At 44.9% G+C, this 15,659-nt stretch overlaps 1 non-coding gene across 1 annotated transcript; it reads left to right on the forward strand.

Annotated features, from left to right (window-relative positions):
• Positions 1 to 3,745: 3,745 nt before the first annotated feature.
• On the forward strand, positions 3,746 to 3,818 carry trnar-ccu (transfer RNA arginine (anticodon CCU)). Its single transcript has one exon. It is a non-coding gene; the product is annotated as a tRNA-Arg (tRNA).
• Positions 3,819 to 15,659: the final 11,841 nt, after the last annotated feature.

Here is a 15,659-nt window from a genome sequence, read left to right on the forward strand (position 1 = left end):
TACCATCCTTTCCATGTCTCATTGGAACGAACCTACTTAGAACCCCATGTAAATATCCCCTGAACATTTGCCACATTTCTTCCGTACGTTTCCCTGAGAATATCTGTTTCCAATCTATGCTTCCAAGTTCCTGCCTGATAACCGCATATTTCCCCTTACTCCAATTAAACATTTCCCTAACTTGTCTGTTCCTACCCCTCTCCAGTGCTATGGTAAAGGAGATAGAATTGTGATCACTATCTCCAAAATGCTTTCCCACTGAGAGATCTGACACTTGACCAGGTTCATTTCCCAATACCAGATCAAGTACAGCCTCTCTTCTTGTAGGCTTATCTACATATTGTGTCAAGAAACCTTCCTGAACACACCTAACAAACTCTACCCCATCTAAACCCCTCACTCTTGGGAGATGCCAATATTTGGGAAATTAAAATCTCCCACAACATCCCTGTTATTCCAGAATCTGTCTCCCTATCTGCTCCTCGATATCCCTGTTACTATTGGGTGGTCTATAAAAAACACCCAGTGTAGTTATTGACCTAACGTCCTAACGTCCACCCACAGAGACTCAGTAGACAACTCCTCTATGACTTCCTCCTTTTCTGCAGCCATGACACTATCTCTGATCAGCAGTGCCGAGCCCCCACCTCTTTTGCCTCCTTCCCTATCCTTTCTTTTCTTTCTTGGTTCCATGGTGACCCAGAGAATTGAAGATTTCTAGAGTTGTATACTGTGATATTAAATGAACCTTTGATGATGGATGCTGCTCACTGGTGAGGAAGTTTTTCCTGTGATGGATTGGGCTGTATTCACCACTTATTGCAACCTTTTTGGCATTGTTGTTTCCATTCCAGACCATGATACCAGTCACTATACTCGCCATTGTGCATCTATAGAAGTTAACAGTTTCAGATGTCATGCTGAATCTTTTAGGAACGTAGGATCTCCCAATCTTCAGCATGTCATAAACCAATCAGTCAGGATGCAGCCCTGGGTCCCACAGCTCAGCTGAAATGACTTCCCAGCCCATCCAACACAAGACGATCCCACCCCCGTGGCCCCCAACACAACCCTTTCACAGAGAAATCTATTGCTGGACCCTTGACACCTGCCTTGTACAGCAGGAGTACCTGTCCACGTGCAGAATGCTGTAACATTTCCATGATTCTGTGACCCCGCAGCCAGCAGGAACTCAGCCTGATCTCTCAGAGAACCACGAGGAGCACTGGGCATGAACAGGAAGGAGCCATGCCCCTTTGCAAAAGGGCAGAAACAGTGATGGGAAGGGGCTTGTTGGCGGAGGAGTGAGGTGATTTAAAATACTGGGAAGGATCAGAAGAGAAGTCTGTCTGATAAATCTGTTAAGAGTTCTTTGAGGAAGTAACAAGCAGGGTGGAGAAAGGAGAGGCAGTGGATGACTTTTATTTGGATTTTCAAAAGGCATTTGAAAAGGTGCCACACATGAGGCTGCTTAACAAAATAAAACCCTATGTCGTTACAGGAAAGATACTGGCATGGATAGAGGAATGGCTGACAGGCAAGAAGCAGTGAGTGGGAATAAAGGGGGACTTTTCTCGTTGGCTGCCAGTGACTAGTGGTGATCCCCGGGGACTGTTACTTTTCATATTGTTTGTCAGCAATTTGGATAATGGAATTGATGACTTTGTGGCAAAGTTTGTGAATGAAATGAAGATAGGTGGAGGTTTAGGTAGTGCTGAAGAAACAATGCGACTGCAGCAGGACTTAGACAAATTGGAAGAATGGGCAAAAAAAAACTATTATCTGAATAGGGAGGAGAATCAAACAACAGAAGTGTAGAGGGACTTAAAAGCCCTCGTGCAAGACTCCCCAGAAGGTTAATTTATAGGTCGAGTCTGCGGTAAAGAAGGCAAATGCAATGTTAGCATTTATTTCAAGGGGAATCAAATACAAAAGCAAGAATACTGAGCCTTTATAATACTCTAGTCGTCACACTTCAGGTATTGTCAACAGTTTTGGGCCCCATATCTCAGAAAGAATGTGTTGTCATTGGAGAGAGTCCCCAGAGGAGGTTCATGAGGAAGATTCCAGGAATGAAAGGATTAACATATGAGGAGTGTTTGGCAGCTTTGGGCCTGTACTCACTGGAATTTAGAACAGGGAATCTCATTGAAATCTACAGAACGTTGAAAGGACTAGATAGGGTGGATGTGGAGAGGAAGTTTCTTCTGGCAGGGCTATCCAAAACTAGAGGGCACAGCTTCAAAATTGAGTGACAACCTTTTAGAACAGAGATAAGGAGGAATTTTTTTAGCCAGAGAGTAGTGAATGTGTGGAATGCTCTGCCACAGACTGCGGTGGAGGCCAAGTCCGTGGGTATATTTAAGGCAGAAGTGGATAGTTTCCTGACTGGAAGGGCACTAAAGGATATGGTGAGAAGGCAGGTGTATGGGGTTGAGTGGGATCTGGGATCAGCCATGATGGAATGGCAGAGCAGATTCGATGGGCTGAATGGCCTAATTCGGCTCCTATGCCCTATGGGACCAGTTTTTATAACATCAAACAGTACTGCACAGAGCAGACAGACCCCTTATCTGACAATGCGTGATGAACTAATTCAGCAAGACACCCTTCAGCCGGCACATGGTGCTTATCCCTCAATTCTCTGCACATTCATTTGCTTATCTCAGAGACTCAGATGTCGTAGCTGGCTCCACCACCATCATTGGCAGGGCATTCTAGGCACCCACCAAACTGTGTTAAAAAAGTTTGCCTTGCACATCTTTTTTGAACTTATCCCCTCTCACCTTAATGCATGCCCTCTGTTATTAGATAATTCAATCCTGACAGAAAGATACTGATTGTCTACTCTATCTATGCCTCTCAATATCTTCTCATGTCTCCCCTCAGCCTCCGCTGCTCCAGAGTAAACAACCCAATTTATCAGTGGAATTTATTGCCACAGGGAGCTGTGGAAGCCTAGGCATTGGGTGTTGATTGATTCTTGATTAGTCAGGGCATGAAAGGATATGGGGGCTGAGAAGGAAAATGGATTAGCCATGATGAAATGATAGAGCAGACTCAATGGGTCCAATGGCCTAATTCTGCTCCTATATTTTATGGTCTTATAAGTTTGTCCAACCTTTCCTTCTAGCACATGCCCTCTGATAGAGGCTGCATCCTCCACATCCCTCCTATAACGGGGAGACTAGCACTGAATGCAATACTCCAGATGTGACCTGCAATTTTATAAAGCTGCAAAATAACTTACTCTAATATCAATTTAGAATTCCTCTGGCCACGGAAGGAGGAGGGCTAGCAATCCCAACTCGTAAAATCCCAGAGCTACAGAAATACCGACAGAAGCTCCAAAGCCCACATCCCTGGGAGAAAAATGAAGTCGTGTGGTAAACCTTCGGCCAGGGTCCTGGTCAGAGGATTCTGGCGAGCTGCTGTCCCAGCCAGAGTGACGGGTTTAAAAACAACATAATCTCCCGACTCTGGCGTAGTAACCCCACCGACTTCTTTCACCACAGAGGGGCCCTCTACACCCGCCATCACCGGGCCCGTCCCGCCCACGCTCCAGCCCCTTCTGCTCGGCCCTCTGTCCCTTATCGTCCCTGTCCCCCTATCCCGCCCGCCATTCCTTTCCTCTCTGCTCTTCCCCTCAAACCATTCACCCGCTTCCGCGCCTCCCCTCAGCCGGCTCGGCGCCTCCGGTGATCAGTCTCTGAAAGATCAGCGCCGCCATCTCCGCACCCGGGCAGCCCCAGTGGCCTAATGGATAAGGCACTGGCCTCCTAAGCCAGGGATTGTGGGTTCGAGTCCCATCTGGGGTGGGAATTTGCTTTTACCTGCTCGCCGCATCAGCGTTACAGTATTTAGAATTTACTACGATTAATTTGAAGAGTAAACGCTTTGTCCTAAATCTTTTAATAGGTATTTCTCGATGCTGGTTTAGAACAGTTCCGGCTCAGTACCTATTCTGGAGAATCAGCCCAACAGACAGCTTGAAAATTTCCAATAAATACACAGTAAATGATAAACTGTGACACAAACACAACGACCTCTCCCCTTGCCTGCTCTCCTTCTTCCTCTCTTCATCTCCCCTCCTTCCCTTCCTGCTTACATCCCTTACCCTCTTCCCTTCTCCTTCTCCCTGGCCCCACTCGTTCTTCCTCTTCTTCTCTCCCCCTCTCCCCGTCACCCACCTCCTCTTTTTTTCATGCTCTGCTTTCTTTTCCTATCAGATTCCAACATCTTCAACCCTTTGTCATCTCCACTGATCACCTCCCAGCTCCCTGCACCACCCTTCCCCACCACCACCTCATTACATGCACTGTTTCCTGTCCTCACTTCCAGTCCTGAGGAAGGGTCTTGACCTGTCTATTTCTCCCGCAGACACTGCCTGTTGGCTGAGTATGCCAGTGTTGTGTGTGTTGCTCCAATACGAAAGGGTGAGTAAGCTGCCAGTGCTTGGACCTGCACAGCTGGAGATGCTCTGATGCTGGTGGATAGAGAAGGGAGCAGAGTTCCATGGCGTCTGTGAAACCAGGAGGGCAACACAGGAACATCAGCTCCACTGCTGAAGGGTGAAGACTCTCTTGCCAGGAGTGCCAGTGTTTAAAGGGACACTCAGTCCGATGACTTCAGAAGTTAACATGACCAAATGAGAGTTGGGCACTGCCAGCAGATTTAGACTGGTTGGGGAGGGACAGTGGGTTGACGGAGAGGCTGAGGGGAGGGAGGCTTGGTGGGTGAGGGGTTTGAGGAGTTTGACAGGCAGTCGGTGAGAGGCAGAAAGGGTGTTTTCTGTAGGACAGGGATGGAGAATGAGGGTGAGGGGCCAAGGAGAGGATGGATTGAGTGGGAGAGGGGCTGGGGAGGGGTATTTTCTGCTGCGGCAAAGACAAGGATCTGGGAGACGTCACTTGCAAGTTACAGTTATAGAATGATAGAGTCCTAGAGCACTACAGCACAGAAAGAGGCCTTTCAGCCCACTTAGTCTTTGCCAGCCTGGTTTTCTGTCCTGTCCCAACAGCCTATACCTAGGCCATAACCCTCTATGCCTCTGTCATCCATGTACCTATCTGAACTTCTCTTAAATGTTACAATTGAAGCCAATGAACCACTACCATTGGCCACTCATTCCAAATCCTCCCCAGACTCTGAGTGAAACAGTTCACCTTTCATCCTAAACCTATAACCTCTAGTTCAAGATCCACCCCATCTGAAGGGAGAAAGCTGCATACATTCACCCTATCTACTCTGCTTATAAAATCATACATCTATAACATCTCCTCTCATTCTCCTGTGCTCCTAACCTATTCAACCTATCCCTGTAACTCAGACCTTCAAGTCCTGGCACATCCATGTAAATTTTCACTTCACCCTTTCAAGCTTATTGATATCTTTCCTGAGGTAGGAAGCCAGGACTCCACACAACATAACGCCCCAACTCCTGTATGCAAGGCCAATGTGCCGAAAGCTTCCTTTACCATCCTATCTACTTGTGATCCACTTTTAAGGAACTATGGATCTTTTTCTAGGTTTCTTTGTTCTACTGCTCTCCTCACTGCCTTATTGTTCACTGTCCTTCCAAAGTGCAACACCTCATACTTGCCTGTGTGAAATTCCATCTGCCATTTTTGAGCTGATTTCCCCAGCTGGTCCAGATCACTTTGCAAACTTTGATAGACTTTCTCACTGTACACTTCGCCCACCCCTTTAGTGTAGTCTGCAATTTTGCTGTTCTAGTTTATCACACTATCATCTAAATCATTAATATAAATGATAACATTGGCCCAGCACCAATCCCTGCGGCATACCACTCCAGTCAGAGAGACAATGATCTACCACCATTCAATAGCTTCCTGCGCTAAACCAATCAATGTTGAAACCAATCCTGAATGTCTTCTGGACCAGCCTCCCTTGCTAAACTTCCTTGTCAACTATCCCTAATCAGGTCTTGAATAATGTGAATTAGAATCTCAACCCGAGGACCAGTCCTATACTTCTTCATGATTATCTTGAAGCTAATGGAATTTTGTTCACTAGATTCACAGTGCATCCCTGCACACACTTCTGTCACCTGGCTTGTCGCATTTCCTAACAGGAGATAGAGTATCTTTTTTTAAACAAGATAAACTTTATTATAAAGATATTTATGAGAATAAACTATTCAATGCCTTTTCATTCTTAACGTTCACAGTCAATGCTTTTCGCACTGTTCTATTGCACATACACATCAACAGCACTGTTACCACTCTGGGGTGTTATGCCATGAAAGATTTGAAGGGCTTCTTTCCTGTCTCTCCCGACATAGAAGAAGAACCCGACATTGTGGGGTACTTGCAGTGGCTGCACCAAACTTCAGTGGGACCCTCAGCACGTTCTCTGCTGTCTGGAATCTGTGAGTTTGCAGCATTCCTCCACAGATGTCTTGATGCGCTGGTAGACCAGCAATTTTTGGGCAAACCAAAAGATCTTTCACCAAGTCAATGACCTGCACTCGATCTCTGTTCGTCTGTGTGCATCCCCAGGAACATGCCGTGAATCAGAGGGTCCTCTTTCACGCAGCTGCTTGTGACGAACTGTGACACAGGCCCTTGCGTCTTTCTCCACACCCACTTCACAAACCCATCCTGCAGAGAGACCATAAGACGTAGGAACAGAATTAGGCCATCTGGCTCATCAAGTCTTCTCTGCCATTCAATCAAGGCTGATCCTTTTTTTCTCCCTTCTCAACCCCAGTTCCCGGCCTTCTCCCCATAACCTTTGATGTCATGTCCGATCAAGCACCTATCAATCTCTGCCTCAAATACATCCAACGACCTGCCCTCCACAGCTACAAATTCACCACCCTTTGGCTAAAGAAATTTCTCTGCATCTCTGTTTTGAAAGGGCACCCCTCTATCCTGAGGCTGTGCCCTCTTGTCCTGGACTCTCCCACCATGGGAAACATCCTATCCACATCTACTCTGCTTAGATCTTTCAACATTTCTTGATTACCTGACTGGCAGACCACAGTATGTGTGCTTGCAACACTGTGTGTCCGACAGAGGGATCAGCAGCACTGGGGCTCCACAGGGGACTGTCTTGTCTCCCTTTCTCTTCACCATTTATACCTTGGATCTCAACTACTGCACAGAGTCTTGTCATCTTCAGAAGTTTTCGGATGACTCTGCCATAGTTGGATGCATCAGCAAGGGAGATGAGGCTGAGTACAGGGCTACGGTAGGAAACTTTGTCACATGGTATGAGCAGAATTATCTGCAGCTTAATGTGAAAAAGACTAAGGAACTGGTGGTAGACCTGAGGAGAGCTAAGGTGGTGACCCCTGTTTCCATCCAGGGGGTCAGTGTGGACATGGTGGAGGATTACAAATACCTGGGGATACGAATTGACAATAAGCTGGACTGGTCAAAGAACACTGAGGCTGTCTACAAGAAGGGTCAGAGCCGTCTCTATTTCCTGAGGAGACTGAGGTCCTTTAACATCTGCCAGACGATGCTGAGGATGTTCTACGAGTCTGTGGTGGCCAGTGCTATCATGTTTGCTGTTGTGTGCTGGGGCAGCGGGCTGAGGGTAGCAGACACCTACAGAATCAACAAACTGATTCGTAAGGCCAATGATGTTGTGGGGATGGAACTGGACTCTGGTGTCTGAAAAGATGATGCTGTCTAAGTTGCATGCCATCTTGGTCAATGTCTCCCATCCACTACATAATGTACTGGGTGGGCACAGGAGTACATTCAGCCAGAGACTCATTCCACCGAGATGCAGCACAGAGCGTCATAGGAAGTCATTCCTGCCTGTGGCCATCAAACTTTACAGCTCCTCCCTTGGAGGGTCAGACACTCTGAGCCAATAGGCTGGTCCTGGACTTATTTCATAATTTACTGGCATAAATTACATATTACTATTTATGGTTCTATTACTATTTATTATTTATGGTGCAACTGTAACGAAAACCAATTTCCCCCGGGATCAGTAAAGTATGACTATGACTATGACTATTTGAAAGGTTTCAATGAGATCCCCCCTCATCCTTCTGAATTCCAGCAATTACTGACCCAGAGCTATCAAACGTTCCTTGTATGATAACCCTTTCATTCCTGGAATCATCCTTGTGAACCTCCTCTGGATCCTCTCCTGTCCATATACCTATCCAATTTTACTTTAAATGATAATATCAGACCTGCCTCTACCACTTCTACTGGAACTTCATTCAACACTTACTTCAAGCTCCCCTGTCCTCCCCTGATAATTGACTCATCACTATATTCATGCGAGGAAAATATGCGCTGTGTGTTTAATATTAAATTCGTTAGATAAACCCTTTTAGAAATGAAATTGAGTGTATTAGCACTTATCACCTATATTCCAGTTGTGATTAACACCCCCCCCCGAACAGAATCGTCAAAAATAATTTGTAGAAGAGATCGGCACGTACACGCAGGCGCAAGTCACGCATATGCACTGGTGCCCGTGCAAGGCTTCATGGTCATGGTAGTCTTTCTTGGGGTAAACACAACATATTTTACGCTACTCTTGTCCGTTGGCAACACTACCCCCCCACCCCACCCCCCACTCCCGGTCGGCCGGTCCGCAAGAATATTGTCGATATGAAACCGGTCCGCAGTGCAAAAAAGGTCGGGAATCCCTGATGTAGACGATAGTGTCCCTGAGCAGTGCGAGACTGTTAAAGATCTTTCTGCGGTTTGGCCTCTCCCAGAACGGATGATCATGTTAGCAAAGGCCTTGGACAGGATTCTACAGCCTACATTTGACAGTGAAGTGGGTTTCCAGTTCCTGATGATATCCCTCTTCCCCTTCTGCTTGTAGATGAGGGTAATGCTGCCCTTATTCCCAGAGTGTGATATGCTGCAGCCCGAAGGATAGCATTGTACTCTTCCAGCAGGCCTGGGCCACCCAGTCCCACTGATCTGAGCTGCTAAGCCATCGCTTGAGGGAGTTGCGAAAGAATGGATGGAGCCAGTCAGCTCGTACAGCTGGTCCAGACTCCCGCCTGTTGTCCAACACCTCCGTGATAGACAACAAAAAGCTGCAATATAGTATTGCACTCTCTCTGCTTGGGTCCTCTATATGTTGATTCAGAAAACTTTCCTGAATACATTTGACAAACTCTATCCCATTCAGTCCTTTACAGTATAAGAAGCACAGTCAGTATAATATGTATGTGGAAAGCTAAAATAACCTAATATCTCAATCTTAGTTTTCTGCAACTGTCTGCTATCTGTCTACTCTAAATCTCGCTGACTATTGGGAGGTCTATAATATAGTCTCATTAATGTGGTCAATTCTTTTGTATTCAGTTTCACCCACATTGCCTCAGGAGATGAACCCTCCAACAGTTTTTCCCGTTTTACCACCGTGACATTTCCCCGAACTAGTAAAGCCAGTCAGTGACTATACTTTATCAGGAGTTTGAAGAGATTTGGTATGTCAATAAAAAGAAATCAAAAACTTACATAGTTGTACCGTGGAGAGCATTCTGACAGGCTGGATCACTGTCTGGTATGGAGGGGCTGCTGCACAGGACCGGAAGAAGCTGCAGAGGATTGTAAATCTAGTCAGCTCCATCTTGGGTACTCGCCTAAGAAGTACGCAGGACATCTTCAAAGAGTGATGTCTCAGAAAGGCAGCGTCCATTATTAAGGACCTCCAGCACCCAGGGCATGCCCTTTTCTCACTGTTACCATCAGGTAGGAGGTACAGAAGCCTGAAGGCACACACTCAGCGATTCAGGAACAGCTTCTTCCCCTCTGCCATCTGATTCCTAAATAGAGATTGAACCCGTGAACACTACCTCACATTTTTTATATATATGATTTCTGTTTTTGCATTATTTTTAATCTATTCAATATACATATACTGTAATTGATTTACTTAGTTATTTATTTTTACCTTTATTTCTTCTTCTATATTATGTATTGCATTGAACTGCTGCTGCTAAGTTAACAAAATCACGACACAGGCTGGCGATAATAAACCTGGTTCAGCTTGTGATTAATACCTCCCTTTCTAACGTGCCTAAAAAATACAGAATACTGGAATATTGAGTTGCCTGTCCTGACCCTCCTGCACCCAAGTCTCACTAATGGCTACAACATCTTAATTCCACGTGCTGATCCCATGTTCTAAGCTCATCCATCTGACCTATCATACTGCTTGCTCTGAGAACTAGTCCCATCATGTTCAACACTTCTGTTCCATCTTTGCTTGTAGGCTTAACATCTACTTTCCCCACAGCCACTATACCTGCTGTCATGTCGATTTGGCACTGCAGTTCGAAGTCTGTCCAGGCTGCAGATGACAGCTCCCAGGAACGCTTCCTTAAACATGGATGTGGTCTGCAACAAAGGAGTGAACGTGGACTGAGATAAAACACCTCACTGTCGCTGGCCACACTGTCGATCTCTGTACAACACCTGGTCTCTGGTCTTCCTGAGGAAAGTGGTCCATAATGTCACTTCAGTTCGTGAAATGAAATGAGATTAAATGATGCTTCACTTCATGTTATCTGGCCTCAAGTTTAGGAGTCAAGTGATCAGTACATACATCATTTCAAAAGATGTCTCAAAAGCCATGCCTCAGTAGGAAAGGATAATATTGTGTCTTTTCCAAGCTCCAAATCAATATATCACAGAACATGGAAGAGTACAGCAGGGACCAAGATACTGTGCTGAACTAATTGCATAATCATGTCCGCACATATATCCTCCACTCTCTGTAATCTCCGACACAATCTCTATATCCTCCACTCTCTGCAATCTCCTACACAATCTCCATATCCTCCACTCTCTGCAATCTCCTATACAATCTCTATATCCCTCCTCTCTGCAATCTCCTACACAATCTCTATATTCACCACTCTCTGCAATCTCCTATACAATCTCTAAATCCCTCCTCTCTGTAATCTCCTACACAATCTCTATATCCTCCACTCTCTGCAATCTCCTATACAATCTCTATATCCTCCACTCTCTGCAATCTCCTATACAATCTCTGCATCCCCCTTCTCTGCAATATCCTATGCAATCTCTATATCCCTCCTCTCTGCAATCCGCTATACAATCTATATCCTCCACTCTCTGCAATCTCCTATACAATCTCTACATCCTCCACTCCCTGCAATCTCCTATACAATCTCTATATCCTCCACTCTCTGCAATCTCCTATACAATCTCTGCATCCCCCCTCTCTGCAATCTCCTATACAATCTCTATATCCTCCACTCTCTGCAATCTCCAATACAATCTCTATATCCTCCACTCTCTGCAATCTCCTACACAATCTCTATATCCTCCACTCTCTGCAATCTCCTATACAATCTCTGCATCCCTCCTCTCTGCAATCTCCAATACAATCTCTATATCCCTACTCTCTCTGCAATCTGCTATACAATCTCTATATCCTCCACTCTCTGCAATCTCCTATACAATCTCTGCATCCCCCTTCTCTGCAATATCCTATGCAATCTCTATATGCCTCCTCTCTGCAATCTCCAACACAATCTCTATATCCTCCACTCTCTGCAATCTCCTATACAATCTCTATATCCTCTACTCTCTGCAATCTCCTATACAATCTCTATATCACTCCACTCTCTGCAATATCCTGTACAATCTCTATATCCCTCCTCTCTGCAATCTCCTACACAATCTCTATATCCTCCACTCTCTGCAATCTCCTATACAATCTCTATATCCTCCACTCTCTGCAATCTCCTACACAATCTCTATATCCTCCACTCTCTGCAATCTCCTATACAATCTCTGCATCCCTCCTCTCTGCAATCTCCAATACAATCTCTATATCCCTACTCTCTCTGCAATCTGCTATACAATCTCTATATCCACCACTCTCTGCAATCTCCTATACAATCTCTGCATCCCTCCTCTCTGCAATCTCCTATACAATCTCTAAATCCCTCCACTCTCTGCAATCTCCCATACAATCTCTATATCCTCCACTCTCTGCAATCTCCTATACAATCTCCTGTACAATCTCTATATCCCTCCTCTCTGCAATCTGCTATACAATCTCTATATCCTCCACTCTCTGCAATCTCCTATAAAATCTCTACATCCTCCACTCTCTGCAATCTCCTATACAATCTCTATATCCTCCACTCTCTGCAATCTCCTATACAATCTCTGCATCCTCCACTCTCTGCAATCTCCTATACAATCTCTATATCCCTCCACTCTCTGCAATCACCTATACAATCTCTATATCCTCCACTCTCTGCAATCTCCTATACAATCTCTATATCCCTCCTCTCTGCAATCTCCAACACAACCTCTATATCCTCCACTCTCTGCAATCTCCTATACAATCTCTATATCCTCCACTCTCTGCAATCTCCTATACAATCTCTATATCCCTCCACTCTCTGCAATCTCCTATACAATCTCTATATCCCTCCTCTCTGCCATCTCCTACACAATCTCTATATCCTCCACTCTCTGCAATCTCCTATACAATCTCTATATCCTCCACTCTCGGCAATCTCCTATACAATCTCTATATCCTCCACTCTCTGCAATCTCCTATACAATCTCTGCATCCCTCCTCTCTGCAATCTCCTATACAATCTCTATATCCCTACTCTCTCTGCAATCTGCTATACAATCTCTATATCCACCACTCTCTGCAATCTCCTATACAATCTCTGCATCCCTCCTCTCTGCAATCTCCTATACAATCTCTAAATCCCTCCACTCTCTGCAATCTCCTATACTATCTCTATATCCGTCCTCTCTGCAATCTCCTGTACAATCTCTACATCCCCCCTCTCTGCAATCTCCTATACAATCTCTATATCCTCCACTCTCTGCAATCTCCTATACAATCACTATATCCTCCACTCTCTGCAATCTCCTATACAATCTCCTATACAATCTCTATATCCCTCCTCTCTGCAATCTGCTATACAATCTCTATATCCTCCACTCTCTGCAATCTCCTATACAATCTCTACATCCTCCACTCTCTGCAATCTCCTATACAATCTCTATATACTCCACTCTCTGCAATCTCCTATGCAATCTCTGCATCCTCCACTCTCTGCCATCTCCTATACAATCTCTATATCCCTCCACTCTCTGCAATCTCCTATACAATCTCTATATCCCTCCTCTCTGCCATCTCCTACACAATCTCTATATCCTCCACTCTCTGCAATCTCCTATACAATCTCTGCATCCCTCCTCTCTGCAATCTCCTATACAATCTCTATATCCCTCTTCTCTGCAATCTCCTATACAATCTCTATATCCCTCCTCTCTGCAATCTCCTGTACAATCTCTACATCTCTCCTCTCCGCAATCTCCTATACAATCTCTACATCCCCCCCCTCTGCAATCTCCTATACAATCTCTATATCCCTCCACTCTCTGCAATCTCCTATACAATCTCTATATCCTCCACTCTCTGCATTCTCCTATACAATCTCTATATCCCTCCTCTCTGCAATCTGCTATACAATCTCTATATCCTCCAATCTCTGCAATCTCCTATACAATCTCTACATCCTCCACTCTCTGCAATCTCCTATACAATCTCTATATCCTCCACTCTCTGCAATCTCCTATACAATCTCTGCATCCTCCACTCTCTGCAATCTCCTAAACAATCTCTATATCCCTCCACTCTCTGCAATCTCCTACACAATCTCTATATCCTCCACTCTCTGCAATCTCCTATACAATCTCTATATCCCTCCTCTCTGCAATCTGCTATACAATCTCTATATCCTCCACTCTCTGCAATCTCCTATACAATCTCTACATCCTCCACTCTCTGCAATCTCCTATACAATCTCTATATCCCTCCTCTCTGCCATCTCCTACACAATCTCTATATCCTCCACTCTCTGCAATCTCCTATACAATCTCTATATCCTCCACTCTCGGCAATCTCCTATACAATCTCTATATCCTCCACTCTCTGCAATCTCCTATACAATCTCTGCATCCCTCCTCTCTGCAATCTCCTATACAATCTCTATATCCCTACTCTCTCTGCAATCTGCTATACAATCTCTATATCCACCACTCTCTGCAATCTCCTATACAATCTCTGCATCCCTCCTTTCTGCAATCTCCTATACAATCTCTAAATCCCTCCACTCTCTGCAATCTCCTATACTATCTCTATATCCGTCCTCTCTGCAATCTCCTGTACAATCTCTACATCCCCCCTCTCTGCAATCTCCTATACAATCTCTATATCCCCCACTCTCTGCAATCTCCTATACAAACTCTATATCCTCCACTCTCTGCAATCTCCTATACAATCTCTGCATCCTCCACTCTCTGCCATCTCCTATACAATCTCTATATCCCTCCACTCTCTGCAATCTCCTATACAATCTCTATATCCTCCACTCTCTGCAATCTCCTATACAATCTCTATATCCCTCCTCTCTGCAATCTCCAACACAACCTCTATATCCTCCACTCTCTGCAATCTCCTATACAATCTCTATATCCTCCACTCTCTGCAATCTCCTATACAATCTCTATATCCCTCCACTCTCGGCAATCTCCTATACAATCTCTATATCCTCCACTCTCGGCAATCTCCTATACAATCTCTGCATCCCTCCTCTCTGCAATCTCCTATACAATCTCTATGTCCCTCTTCTCTGCAATCTTCTGTACAATCTCTATATCCCTCCTCTCTGCAATCTCCTGTACAATCTCTACATCTCTCCTCTCCGCAATCTCCTATACAATCTCTGCATCCCCCCCTCTGCAATCTCCTATACAATCTCTATATCGCTACTCTCTCTGCAATCTGCTATACAATCTCTATATCCCTCCTCTCTGCAATCTCCTATACAATCTCTATATCCTTCCTCTCTGCAATCTCCTGTACAATCTCTACATCCCCCCTCTCTGCAATGTCCTATACAATCTCTATATCCCTCCACTCTCTGCAATCTCCTATACAATCTCTATATCCTCCACTCTCTGCATTCTCCTATACAATCTCTATATCCCTCCTCTCTGCAATCTGCTATACAATCTCTATATCCTCCAATCTCTGCAATCTCCTATACAATCTCCACATCCTCCACTCTCTGCAATCTCCAATACAATCTCTATATCCTCCACTCTCTGCAATCTCCTATACAATCTCTGCATCCTCCACTCTCTGCAATCTCCTAAACAATCTCTATATCCCTCCACTCTCTGCAATCTCCTACACAATCTCTATATCCTCCACTCTCTGCAATCTCCTATACAATCTCTATATCCCTCCTCTCTGCAATAGGCTATACAATCTCTATATCCTCCACTCTCTGCAATCTCCTATACAATCTCTACATCCTCCACTCTCTGCAATCTCCTATACAATCTCTATATCCCTCCACTCTCTGCAATCTCCTATACAATCTCTACATCCTCCAATCTCTGCAATCTCCTATACAATCTCTATATCCCGCCTCTCTGCAATCTCCAACACAATCTCTATATCCTCCACTCTCTGCAATCTGCTATACAATCTCTATATCGTCCACTCTCTGCAATCTCCTATACAATCTCTATATCCCTCCACTCTCTGCAATCTCCTATACAATCTCTATATCCCTCCTCTCTGCCATCTGCTAAACAATCTCTATATCCCTCCACTCTCTGCAATCT

This window comes from Mobula birostris, chromosome 25, assembly GCF_030028105.1.
Source record: "Mobula birostris isolate sMobBir1 chromosome 25, sMobBir1.hap1, whole genome shotgun sequence".
NCBI classification, from domain to species: Eukaryota; Metazoa; Chordata; class Chondrichthyes; order Myliobatiformes; family Myliobatidae; genus Mobula; species Mobula birostris.